The sequence below is a fragment of the Pithys albifrons genome, chromosome 7 (assembly GCF_047495875.1).
Source record: "Pithys albifrons albifrons isolate INPA30051 chromosome 7, PitAlb_v1, whole genome shotgun sequence".
In the NCBI taxonomy this organism is placed as follows: Eukaryota; Metazoa; Chordata; class Aves; order Passeriformes; family Thamnophilidae; genus Pithys; species Pithys albifrons.
The window spans coordinates 37,838,362-37,851,752 of NC_092464.1; positions in this window are offsets into that span (position 1 = coordinate 37,838,362).

Below are 13,391 nucleotides of genomic sequence, written 5' to 3' on the forward strand. Positions count from 1 at the left end.
GATACTGTCAAACTGCAACATTTCAATATGTGACCTTTGTCCTACTGTACTTTAGCAAGGTGTGTGAGTGCTAGGGGGGCCATTTGGCATCTTTTAACATCACCTAGATAGAGTGACTCTCCCATATACATTGGTAACAGGGCATCATGAAAAAAAAACCAGACACAGAGCTGTAACTTTTCTGGGAGTTATACCAGTGGTTTCCTGACGCAGGGATGCTCAGCCTCTGCATATAACCTACCTATAGGCAACATTTCTACTGGATGAACGTTGCCTGTCAAAAAGTATAAATCCCTTAATTCTTTGAAAATTGTGTCATTTAGCACTATATTTTTACCAGGCACTTCTGAATACATTCTTTCTAAGTCAGAGATCACTGTAAGCAGATCTGTGTGTCCTGATTTTAAAATAAGAAACACAGTGTTGAGACACTCTACAAGTTTTGGGTTAATGTGCACCTGATTTCTCTGAGTTTGGATGCATGCACTGCTAGGTGGAATATACTTTCTTTCCATCCAGTGCTTCCCAGAGGAATGTAAAACACCCAAAGACACTTGCAACAACAGTGACACTCCACATCTGTCCAGCAAACCAAACCAGTGGTCACAATGTCAATTCCTAACTGAATGGAGTTGAAGTGCACAAAAACATTCCTCAGCACTTACCCCTGTGGGACAGAGTTGCAGTGTCACTGACAGTTACCTTACCACTATGTTACCTGCATTTCATGTGTGGGAGTGTTCTTCTTCTTAGCTCCATGCTTCCCTGTTTGGAGAAGTGAAGATTTTATTGAACAGATAAACTGAAGTAGTACAAGCTGCCAGTGACTCTCTTTTCTCTTTGAACCACTGGAGTATTCAGAAAAGAGGAGCAACTGGGCTTCCCTGCATATGTTCACTTACGGGTGTAATACAGAAGGTCTTCTAATTCCATTGGTAATTTCTGAATTTATGGATTCAGATATGGATATTCTATTCTGTGAGACTACTAAGGTTGGAATGTGACTGATGTTGGCATGTTCTTTCATATTTATGTTTCACAGAGAAGAATAAACATACTGAAATACTGTAGCTGTGGAAATACAATAGGTTTTTGTCTGCATATGATCTCTTCTGATTGTCCCTCTACCAAGCAGGATGAAGATATTAATTTCATATACACACCCCCAGCCTCCCACCACTTTTTTCTATCTATTGAAGGGATAAGACTTCATCATTCATTTTGCCATAAAGTTAGGGTCAATTACAATCTCTCTATTCATGTGAGTGCAACTCTTTGAAAATGTGAAGTGCTGTAAGCGGTGAGTGATTTCACAGTCCTTTAAATGAACACAGTCTTTTCTGCTGATTTATAAATATCATAATTCTGTTGGTCATAGTGAATGAAATACAACATTTTCCAGATGCAGCAGTATGTGAAAAAACTACTAAAATGTTAATGCTTAAAAGTAAGTAGTAAATGTATAAGACAGGGTAAAAAATACGTGCTCTTGTGGTTTGTTGGGTTTTTTTCTTTTCGGGGAGGGGGGGAGGGGGGGAGGCATTTATGTTTTAGAATGAGTCTTCCCCCAAAATAATTGAAATTTAACCCCAGATTGAACGTGTGAACGCAGAACTTTTAAAATTTATTCTATTTTGGGTATTAAATCTGTTGAAAAAACATTCAATTATTTCACCTTACTCCTGATTTGTGACATTGATCATTATGTCTTTACAGAATCATACTCTGATAGTCTTATTTATGGACAGTCTTTACCTCAAGAAGGACAGCAGAGACTACAAGTCCAGTGTGATTATCTGCCCTATTCAGTTTAACCTCGGCCTCTTGTGTTGGGCTCCCTCAGCTTTCTATTTCCCCTGGATCTTCACCTCTGTTCTAATTGTTAGAAATGTAAGGCTTCTATGTCATTTTCAACAAGGAGAATTAAGGTATAATATGAAAAACCTGTCACCTCCCCTTTTTTCCTACCCATTGGGAATCCAGTTGAAATTGTATCTGTATCTAAACCAGGAATGTTTTTATTTTTACCCTACTACCAGGCTCTTCAAAAATATAAACATTCATCTTTAGTTCCCAATGAATAAACTTAGCATAGCAGGTCTTCTTAATGTATGTCCGAACACAGCTAAGAAATAGGAAGGCTTTCAGTATTAAATCAATAATGGTTTTTTCCTGGTCATTAATCATAAGACAGGATGAAACATTAAGTATCTCTTTCAGGACCAGATAGGATTCATTCTGCACATCACCCATTTTTTACCTTTGCGTAAAAAAAGTCATTGCACAAGACAGACACAAGATGCTTACAGGTACTCCAGCCTACAAAAATTAAATCAAAATAATATCTGTAGTAATTTTGAAGTTAGGATAAAAATGAAGCATGCACAGAGACAAATTTGTGTCTGTAGTAATGGACATAGAAGGGGGGTGTCATGTGAAAAGGAGGGACAGAAATGCAAAGATTTCTTGTTCCACCTTTATTAATGCAAAACTGAAAAGGGTCTGTGTATCTCAGTTTTCCCACCTGTACCAAATCAATGTGTATATATAACTAGGCTTTGTGAATAAAGATTCGGGAAGGACTATACCCATGTGGGTGTGTCCTTCGAGCCTGCGCAGTGAATTTCTTAGGTGAGGCACAGCGTGTGCAGAACTGACCCCACCCTTTAACTACTAAGGTTCATCTGTCATGGCCGAGTGAGCTTGGACGGTGACAGTGAAGTCCTCAGGACTAGAACCTACAGCCCCCGGTATTCCCTGGAGGTCTCCCATCCAAGTACTGACCAGGCCTGACCCTGCTTATCTTCCAAGATCTGATGTAATGGAGTGATTAACTGCCTACACAATCAGTAATGCATAACTATTACATAAAGTAGTGCCAGACACACACATATGTATGAAATGCTGAAGACTCTCACGGAACCTCATGGAATTAAAGATGTATATGGTGTGGTCCTACAGTTCAGAAATCTCATTATCTATTGTGTCATTTTTATATCACTTTTAGTTACTAGGTAATGGTAGCAATGAACTAAGAACAATAATAGGTGAATGTGTTGGTAAAGAATTTTTAAAAAGATTTCTAAATAGTGCAGCAAGCCATCATTTATTCCAAGTATATGCTAAATCCATTCAAATTAGCATGAGGAAGTTTGGAGGTGCATCCAGATGCAAAATGAAACAAAAACTCTTTAGGCAGGAACACCAAATCAGAAATGGTGAATCTATACTACAAAGAATTTAGTGTCCCAAAGAAGCCTGACAAAATGATACTTGCAATTCCTCTGGTCACAATAAGGAAGGAATAGAATAAGTAGATTTAACATGTGCTACACTTGTCCTTAATTGCTATTCCAACAAGTCAGGAGAATAAATACACCTAAAGCAAGGGCTCAGTTCTGCCAGGGGAATGTGTGCTTGAGTCTGCCTCCATCCAATTCCTTGAAAAACATCTTAAGAGAAAATATCAAGCTGACTTCCATGGTCTGAGCTCAGATGGCTGTTTTCAGAACTCTGATTTCCATTTTTATTATTAAATGTTTAATCCTTCGTTTCATAGGTTGTTTCCCAAGGTGTACTGTAGGGCTTTGAAGTCCTTGGGTACAACCTGGGAGTGGAAAATTTCCGGCCATTTCTAGCCTGCCTCATGAAAAACAAAGCTTATAACTCTGGAAACAGTGATACCTGGGTCAGAAAACTTTTCTCAACCTACAGTCCCATGAAATAAAGAGAACTACTTTCAGACAGGGTGGAGAAGATCAGAAAGGCATGTTACCTGCTTGTCTCTGAACTACTACCGGTCTTGCCTTTCTGTTCCTACTGCAATTCAGGAACTAAGCTGGAGTCTGGTGCAAGAGACCAGTCAGACATTGGGCCCAGATGTGGTGTGGGTCAAGCTCCCCAAAATCAATATTACTATCACTTCATCATAATGCTATTATTTATTGAAGTAGTTTCTCTGACCATTTTCCCACCAAAGTAACAGTATATTGCAATTATAACTTGTTGTCTAAACAAGAAAGAGTCAGTTATCATGGGATATATAAGTGCATTGAAGTTTGGACAAATAATGATTAAAAATCATAGAAGAATTAAGGCCTGGAATGCAATGGGCTTTCTGCTCCTGTTCCAACTCAACTACTAAATATTAAAGATACACAAAAACTGGACTATATTAAATCTACAGAAAACAGTGCTTTGTCCTAAATCAGTATGTCACTTTTTTGACCTGTTCTTTGGTTCACCAAAGTACACAAAAGTTTTGCTATTGATTTCAGCAGCAGCTAGATCAAGCCCTTTGAGATGAAATTTGTCATTACATGCAAACTCTACCACAAAGGTTAAGTGCATTTTATCCTTTGATTGTTAAAAATCCATACTGTATTTGATGATTGTCTTTTAAGAAAATCACTCTTCTGAGACCTTGCTGTGATGCATGTATATTTCTACTATTATTAAGAACCTCAAAGAGTAGGTAATTTGGCTGTGTTTTTTTCTAAACTGACTTTCATTTCAATCTGAAAGCTGACTGCATTTTGTAATATAGCAGGCAGCATAAGCTGACATGAAAAAAGATAAGTTTTCTAACAGAACAAATTTTAACTCTACATAGAATATAGTAAAGGGAAAAAAGAAACCCAAAGTGAATACTTAAGAATCTTTCTGAAAAGGTAGCTACTTTTCCTTTCTCTCTGGCCCTTTCAGAATTTTAAAGGAATGAAATAGCAATGTTATTCTGTTTTATCAATTTCTTTCAAATAGCTTTTTGATTTTGGAAAAAAAAAAAGAGAGAAGCAACCTTTTTTAAACAAAGTCAGTACAGTCACAAACTTGGCTTGTACTAGATTATGTAATGTTTTCACCTTTAGAGTTGTGCTTGCAGTTGATGAATAGCAGAAGTTGGGAGTGCTTTGTAAAATCTCATCATAGGAAAAATGTATTTATATTCACAGATGTTGCTCATTCTATCACTGTGTTTGTTCTTTATTTGTTATCTGGGAACATCTATGTTGTGATCTCAATCTGAAATAGCGAATGTAAACATAACCATGAAAACAATGTCTAGAGGGCACTGGAAGGAAATGTTTTTTATAATGACCTTCCCTCGTGTGTCTTTTCTCTTCAAACAGAAGTTCTAGCAATTATTCAACTGTATCATGTTAATAATATTCATCTCACTGACATGTGTTTAATTTGAAACTCCCTTTAACAAAGTACAGTTTTTTGTAACCCATTCCTCCCTCCATTTTAATAACATCCATCAGGAACCCCAAATGATAACCCACAATCAGCAATTTATCCACTCACTTTACTCTTATTCCCTTTGTGTAGATATTCAGAAATGCACAAGAGAATAAGTGAGCTTTTTCTTTCAAATTGGTTGTAAAAAGTCTGACAGTCTTCAGCTGGTAATCATTCATGAACTCCTAACCACTCTATGTTTAAAAACAAAAGGAACAAAACAAACAGCAAAACCCAGGACTGTCCTCTGCCTGTCTTTTCTATTACAGCATGGGACAGGTGGAAAGGGAAGGTGCAGTTATATTTTTAAGTATTTCAGTACCAAAATAACTCTGAGACTACTGTATGTGATATGAAATAACCTTTGGTGTGGGCATACCAGAGCCTTTTATGACTATCCATGCCCCTAGGCAGTACTCCACTGTGCCTCCCTGGGCCCTTGGTGGACCATCCATGTTCAGTGATGCTGGGCTGACACCTCCTCCCCACTGTCCATCACTGTCCTCCAGATGGAGGTACAACCCTCACAGTCCTCCTGCTGGACACTATGGTATGAGCACTTCCAAATCAGTCTTGAATGATGTCATCTGCTCTAGCTCATACTCAATTTAACTAAGTCAACCCTGACTGGTTTTACCCAGAATAGATCAGAGATCCCTGGCATGATCCCTTCTTTGCTGGAAGTGCTGGGAAGATAACCTCTGGCAGAGTTCAAAGACAAACAGCAAAGGAGCAGTAATATTTTCACCTGGCAAACAATATGGAAAATGAATGTCTGCTGTTGGCTTTATGAGAGCATTTACATCAATAGTGGGATGACATTGGAGAAATATTGTTGACAAACAGTGCAAAATTAAGCCTAGTACAGAAGAGGTTGTGAAGAATTCTAACTTTTTGTAAAGCATTATGTGTCCTTGAAATAGAATATCCTATAGAGGTCTTTAAGCAAGATGTGAGCCATAAATCTCTTTGTACTCATTCAGCAAAATAATAGTGCATTCATAAAAGTGGGGACAAGGGATTTTGAGTACTCTGAAATGTCTCAAAGTGTGTTATTATTTTCAAACATTTTGCATTTGGTGCTGACAGGGAAATAATTTGATTGCTGCTAATAACCCTCCATGCCCCATCTCATTCCAATGGAGGAAAAATATTTTTCTGCTCAGAATATAGAAATGGCTGAGTTGTTCCAATGTACTTAGTATAGAGAACTACTCTATACTATGTAGTACCAATTGAAGGCAAAGTGCTTCTCAGGACTACTCTCACTGTATCTCAAGAAACAGCAACATTTGCATCATATGCATTATTGAATTATGAATTGAATTACGGGTGCAATCTGCCATATGCACATTGTAAGAACACTAACTTCCCACCCCATGTTGGTCTCCCTGTAAAATGAAAGTGAAACTTGCTCAATTTTCAGAGAAATACATAACAATTTATAAACCTCTTTTGAAGTGATGTTTCATCCCACCAAGACACTTTGAGTAGTTTCAGCTGTTTCAGTATTTTTCCTGTCACAAGTCTGCAAATTCAAAATAACAGAGTTAGAAAAACTCTATAAAATCTTGGAAAATATGCAAACAAGCCTATAAAAGCCTTTTGCAGACCATGTCACCTTCTCTGGATCAAAATACACTAGGAAAATTAAATAGCTTTTAGATTTGTATTAGGCTGAATAATTAGTGTTGAGGTGCTTGGCCGTGCTTTCAGAACCTTGGTAAGCACAGTTTTACTTGCTACTAGTGAAATATTCCAAAATCTATCAAATCTCAGTAAGTGTTTCACAAATAAAAAATAACTCTGCCTTTGGAAAAAAAAATCCATGTTCCTTGAAGTACGTGCACTATGATACTTTTGCAAACTAGACAAATATTTACTCACTTTATCATTTAACTTTGCCATCTGTTTAAAAATTAGAACTGTCTGTTGTTGCTTTTGTACTACCTTGGACCTTTCTGAAATTATTTAACTAACTATTAAAATCATCACAAACTTTGACCAACACCTACGGAATGTATCAAATCAGGTGGCATCAGCAGCTGCGCAGTATTTCCCTACAGTTTTGCACTCATTTTAATCAGATAACTCACCATTTCTTTCTGCCTGAAGGGATCAATAAAGGCAGAAAACAACAGAAGAGCCAGACCCAAACACAACTAATTTCAGGGGAAGTTGCACATTAAATCTTCATTTTGTGTAGTAATCTCATGGTCACAGACTGCTTTACAGATGCTAATTGGTTTTCAGGTTGCTGCAGCCATATCTTGGTTACATTATAGGTTACAGGAACCAACAAAAACACATTTGTGCCAATACATCCTGAAATTGCATTCTGTAGCTTAAAGGCAGGGGGAGGGGCATAGAAAAATGATGCAGCTTCTTTCATTTCTTCTAAACCCTTTCCATGAAGCCAAAAATAAGACTGACAAACCTTAATCAAAAAACTGGGTATGTTCCTTGGTTCCCACTAAATATTTCTGCAGTGGAAATACAGGTAATAAAAATGGCATTCTGTAATCTATTGTATGCTCATATTTAGTTCACTAAAGACTCCTCTGCTATTGGGATAGTTTTAGACTAATATTCTGAGCTAGAATCTGGAAGCAATTAATACTATGTGTGTTGTTCTGCTTTTGATAGACTGCTGCCCTTCAATGGTATAGTCTGAAGCAAAACTGCATCTGGAGGAGCTACGGTAAGAAAAAACTCAGTGTATAGAAACAAAATGTATAGTGTAGTAGTTTGACAGCCTTGAAGGTGACTTTTTCCAACCCACTGAATATCAGGTTCATGCCCTGAAATGAAGTTCAGTGAGATTCATTACAGTTCCTTCTGTCACTAGAGTATTAAAACCCCAAATGCATCATTAACTCACAAGTAGGCTTTGCCATTTTGGCAATAAGGATTTGACATGACTCCAGTGACAAAACCGTCTGCAAGAATACCATAGGCTTCTGCTGCATGAAGAAGTAATGGCTTTTATATTAGAGATAAAAGAACTCATTTTGGTACATTTAGTGGCTGTTGTACATCTTATAATGAAAAAAGAGCTTCTCATATAAAGGAGCTTGTCTGGATTTCCTAAGGGAACAGAGGACACACTGTGCTTCTCCTTAGCTGGCTTAAAATATAGGAACACGTAAGCAGTCTTGCTAAGAGAAGAACAGCTACTGAATGTGTAGTATCTCAAAGAGTATTGGTGTTGACCAACATTCAGCCTTAGCTTTCAGTTATATATAAAGAGATGAAAAACACCAGTACAATGGGGCAATTTTTCTTCCAGAACATGCCTTGACCATAGTGATCTTTACAGTAAGTTACTAAACCCCAAAGTATTACTAGAATAACATCATATGTCTCCAGGCTATTAATTTTGTGAACAAGGAACAAGAGGATTTTGGAAGGTGTGGATAAATGGTGAGTTCTTTCTTGCTCTCACAGCTAAATCCCTTTTTCCAACCTCCCCAGTTACCTGTCTTCATTACTTGATGACTGACAGAGTGGCTATTTGATGTCACTTTTGAAGTGAACCATAAGAGCCAAAAGCTTCTTTGGCTCATCAAGGTGTTTTTGTCAATACAAAGTTACCAATAAATGTCTGACAATCTCAGAAGAGGCTGAGAACTCACAGGCATTTCAGCCAGAATAATGCTACCCTCACTTCATCTACCTCATACAATACCTTAGCAGTGAGGAGAGGCCAGGGCGGATCCTTGCAGGACTGTACCAAACACCAAAGGCTAAGTTTGAGATGTTGCAAAGGGTTATTCTTCTCCCCTATACTTTTCCAGGAAAGTCCACTACCTTCTCAACCCAGCATTAGGGGCCAGTTCCTGTTGGAGCCCACAGCTGGTCTCTTCAGAACCTTCTGCTGCCACTTTGTTGAAGCAGAGAAAATAAAAATGGCCAGCCTAGGAAGCAAGGTGATAGTAGCTTGGTTAGGTTTGGATCAGGGTGGAGAACCCAGCTGACATGCAGGGATTAGTAATTTTGATACTGTAGAACCTCAGGACTGTAGGACCTCATTTCTAAAGAGGTTGTTACAGAGTGTTTACATGGATGTGAGTTCCATAAATCCACTGTGATAAAATTTTGGTTCATAAGATGTATGTGAATACACTCAAATGACTCCCATTAATAATGAATCATTTAAAAAAAATATACAGTTGCCTAATCAATAGATTACAAAAAGTTGAATGATGACTACCATAAATAGAGGGATTTGGGTGAAATTTTCCTTTGGTGGAAGTGAAAGGTCTTGTGGCACAAGCCTTTGTTTTATAGCTGCCCTTTACCCTCTGGCTCCTTGGGCTGTATTCAATTTGCTTTAGGATGGTTCAAAATTGCAATAAATTTGAGTGGCTATTGTGGTGCTATACCCCTATTGAAAATTCAGCTAATCAGGGAGTTTCATCATCATCTAATTACCAGAAAGCTTTCTCACAGCCTTATTTTAAGGCTCATTTTGAGCTTGAACTACCCTTCTGCCCAGGCTCATTTTAAGCTTGAACTACCCTTCTGCCCAGGGCCAGGGTCTCTCCAACAGTTACAGCTGTGGCAGTTAAGAACACCTTCTGCAGATGTCTGGGATGCACTGTGTGATGAAAAGGAAAACTTACAACCTTACTGCCATTCATTTATCACCTGTATGGTCATGGATACAATAACAATTGCAGCATCAGTAGTAATTGTGACACATTTATTACACCATTTGGGCACACTAGTTACAGACCAGGACTTAATCACTCGAGGCACTTTACAAAGAACAAAGCAATGATCGTGATTCAAGGATTTTACAATTCAAGTGGAAAACTAAGAGAAAAAGATGAAACTAGAAGATGAGAGGGAAAAAGAGAACAGCGAGACAGTATTGATCAGAGGACTCAGCACAGCAGCAGCCTAAATTGTTGTCAAACTGAATAATTTAAATCAGAATACTGATATGGAGGAGATGATTCTCTTGTCCACTTTAGTGTCTTTGAGCTGTAAGCCTACCAAATTTAAAAGCATTCTTCTTCAAAGACACCAGAATAACAATACAATCAATTCTGTTTTTAACAGGATGTGAACTTAAATCTTGTGAATGACAGGAGGACTTAATAAACTAGACTAGGTTATTCTGTCCCATAAAAATGCCAATCCAGCAAACAGAAAGAAGATTAGCAGATATACTGAAGGTCACCTTCTCCTCTTTTTAGGAAGTCATTCTCCTGATAAGGGGTAGGCTATGGTCTGTCTGTGGACATGTTGTTTCACAAAGAACTTTGCTCCAAATCCATAGGAGCCAGCTGATTACTGTAGTTTCTCCATATTTCAAACCTGAGGAAGAAAAATTAAAACAAACAAATGAAAACAGATTAAAACAAAACAAAACTAAACAAAACACAATGAAAAACTGGGGAAATACTACTTTGCCCAAGCCTGCAACAGTTAGGTTTGGTCAGGTACCTGGGTACCCTGATCATTCTCAAACCTCTTGCTAGTGTCTTTCGATTGTTTCATTTGCACAGAGCTTGAAGCAACTGCAGGGAGAGCATTTTCCAAGGGCAAGTGGGAAGCTTTTGGATCAAGGGCACTGTGACATCATTCTTCAGAGAGCTGAACACTCCAGCTTCTCATTCAAGCTGTGGACGCACTGCTTGAGTTGTAAATTCAGAGAGGTGCACCTGGAACATAAGGTTGCATTTATTTTGACAGTTTTGCTTTCATACTTGGCTTGCAGAAACGTTTTCTCTATATCAGAGGGCACCTGGAACATATTTTCCTTTAGCAAAAATGATACATATTTATTGATAACTACCTTAACCATCAGCTATTGCATTGACCCTATGAAATCCCAGTCTAATCTAGCCAAGGTCACTGCCAATATTTCTTTTAAAGTCCTCTTGGAGACAAATTTTGGTTGTGACTCAAAATAAGTTCTTTTAAAGTCAGGGAAGGTGAGAACTTGAGTCAGAAAGGCAGAATTCACCAGGAAGCATGTTGTGATTTTCAGTCTTTGACACCTATCTAAGCAATTGAAATTGATATGAGTGTTGATGAGTCCATTTCCTACATGTCATCAAAATTCTGCTCATAATTAAAAGACAGTCTTAAGTTAATGTTTTTGAGAGTGGAACCTTCCTCAGAATCTGCTTTATCTGTGTTTAAATATCTGGTCAGACAGATTCATTGAACACTGGGCAATTTGCAGTGAAACAGCTATAAATATGTTGAAAAAAACTGTTACACTGAGCTCAAACCTATCATTTAAATAGACACAAAGGTAAGAATTTAGACCAAGCACTAGTGGTTTTTCAAAAGACAATAGAAACAAATCTTGGCTTAATTTTTGCTGCTATTCTGGGAAGCATAGACAGAAGCAGACTTGGGTGCATAAAAGTATTCTGGAAATATTTACTCAGAACTAATAAGGCATTTAGAATAGTCTTTTTCCATTTATAAAATTTCACTAATTCTTCCAAAGTGAATGTAATGAAGACTTAGAGTGAGTTTGTATAAGCCAGTTGCAGGAATACTCAGGTGTACCTCAAGGACACAGACTCCACCCTCATTTGCATCCTGCTGCATTTGGAGAAGTGGAAATTCTTAGGTATACTGCTGCCACTGATCTCAAATATTTGGGTATTAAATAATAATATGATACTGTAATGTCTTAAATGCCATACATTGATAAGTACATAAGAAAGATTACTTTTAACCTTGTGTCAGCAGAATAACACTGTGACAAGGCCTAATAATGACCACACATCCATGTGGAACTCAGGCTTTCCCAAGGGGAGGATAGACAAGGATACAACTCAGCCAGAACTTGGTTAAAAATAAATTCAATGTATATTAAAAATACAAAGATAGAATTTGATTTCTTTGTAACCTAATCCTCCTGACAAAAAGCTTCAACTGCTTCTCCCAGCTTAACTCAGGGATTGAGGGACAGAGGCTGCCTCACACAGGGTACTGCATAGCCCCAGGTACTGAGATTTTCTGCACACATTCGGCAGTCATGAGTATGAATTGAGCTGACCTAGGTAAGAGAATATGTCTGCCGTTTTTAAGCATACAGTGGAAGGACGGAGGTCTGTGAGGAAAGACTGGTGAGCAGCAGCAGTGCTTTCATGAAGTAGATCTGTATTTGCATCACCAAGGTGAGCTCCATTTCTCAAAAGCAACAGTACTCCCAATTAAGGGGCTTTCTTAGTGTGGTTTATATCAGATTACAATCTGAGCATTACTCCAAATTCCCAAATTAACTTGTCAGATGTTATGAAGAAGAACCCTGACAAGAGGTGACTTAGAATTTTATGTGAACTGTCTTTAGCTATTTGGAACTCAGGGATTTTGAGTCTATGTTATGAAGTAGAATTGGGAGAAATATTCCAGTTTTCATCTGTGAAAATGTTTCCATATCTTTATCTACTGATTTTTAATTGAATTAGACTTGCAGATACTATTATGTTCCTCTGCCTGTGTAGCCTTTGTGTAATGAACAAGAATATTCTTAGCAACTTGCAAAGACAATGCCCCAGTCTTCACTCCACGAAAATAAATGCAATAAACAGTATTCGCAGTAGATACATGTAGTGATTTCTGCTGTTTATATTTTGAAATTAGAGCGTGTCAAGCTTGGAATGCTATTTCCATCACAATACACCTCACAAACTTCACCAATGGAAATCCTGATATGCCTCACAATAAACAGTACTTCAAAGAGTATAGGAAACCATTGTTTTATTCAGTGAATAATTTGCCTTTAATTCTGTAGCCTTGGTTCATGTAGGCCTGTCCTGAAACTAGGGCAATACTCAAGAGCAAATTTCATAGACTCAGATTCTTGTCTGAACATGAAAAATGACAGAGCAATTAAAAATCACTTAACAGGATTCTAGAGGTGGATGACTGGAATTACTGTGGAATATGATCTTGCTCTGCTTATTTTCTGGTCATATGACAGACTCAGGGGGATCTGATCCTCCTTTACTTACAAAGTAGCGAAGATAGACATCCTAGTGCAACTGATGTCAGTGAAAGGAAAATGAATTATCAAATTTTAATAGACCTTAAATTTCAATTAAATGTAAAGGGAATCCATCCCTAAAAAGTACACACTAGATTTTATACTGGAGGCACAAGTTAGTTGGATAAGA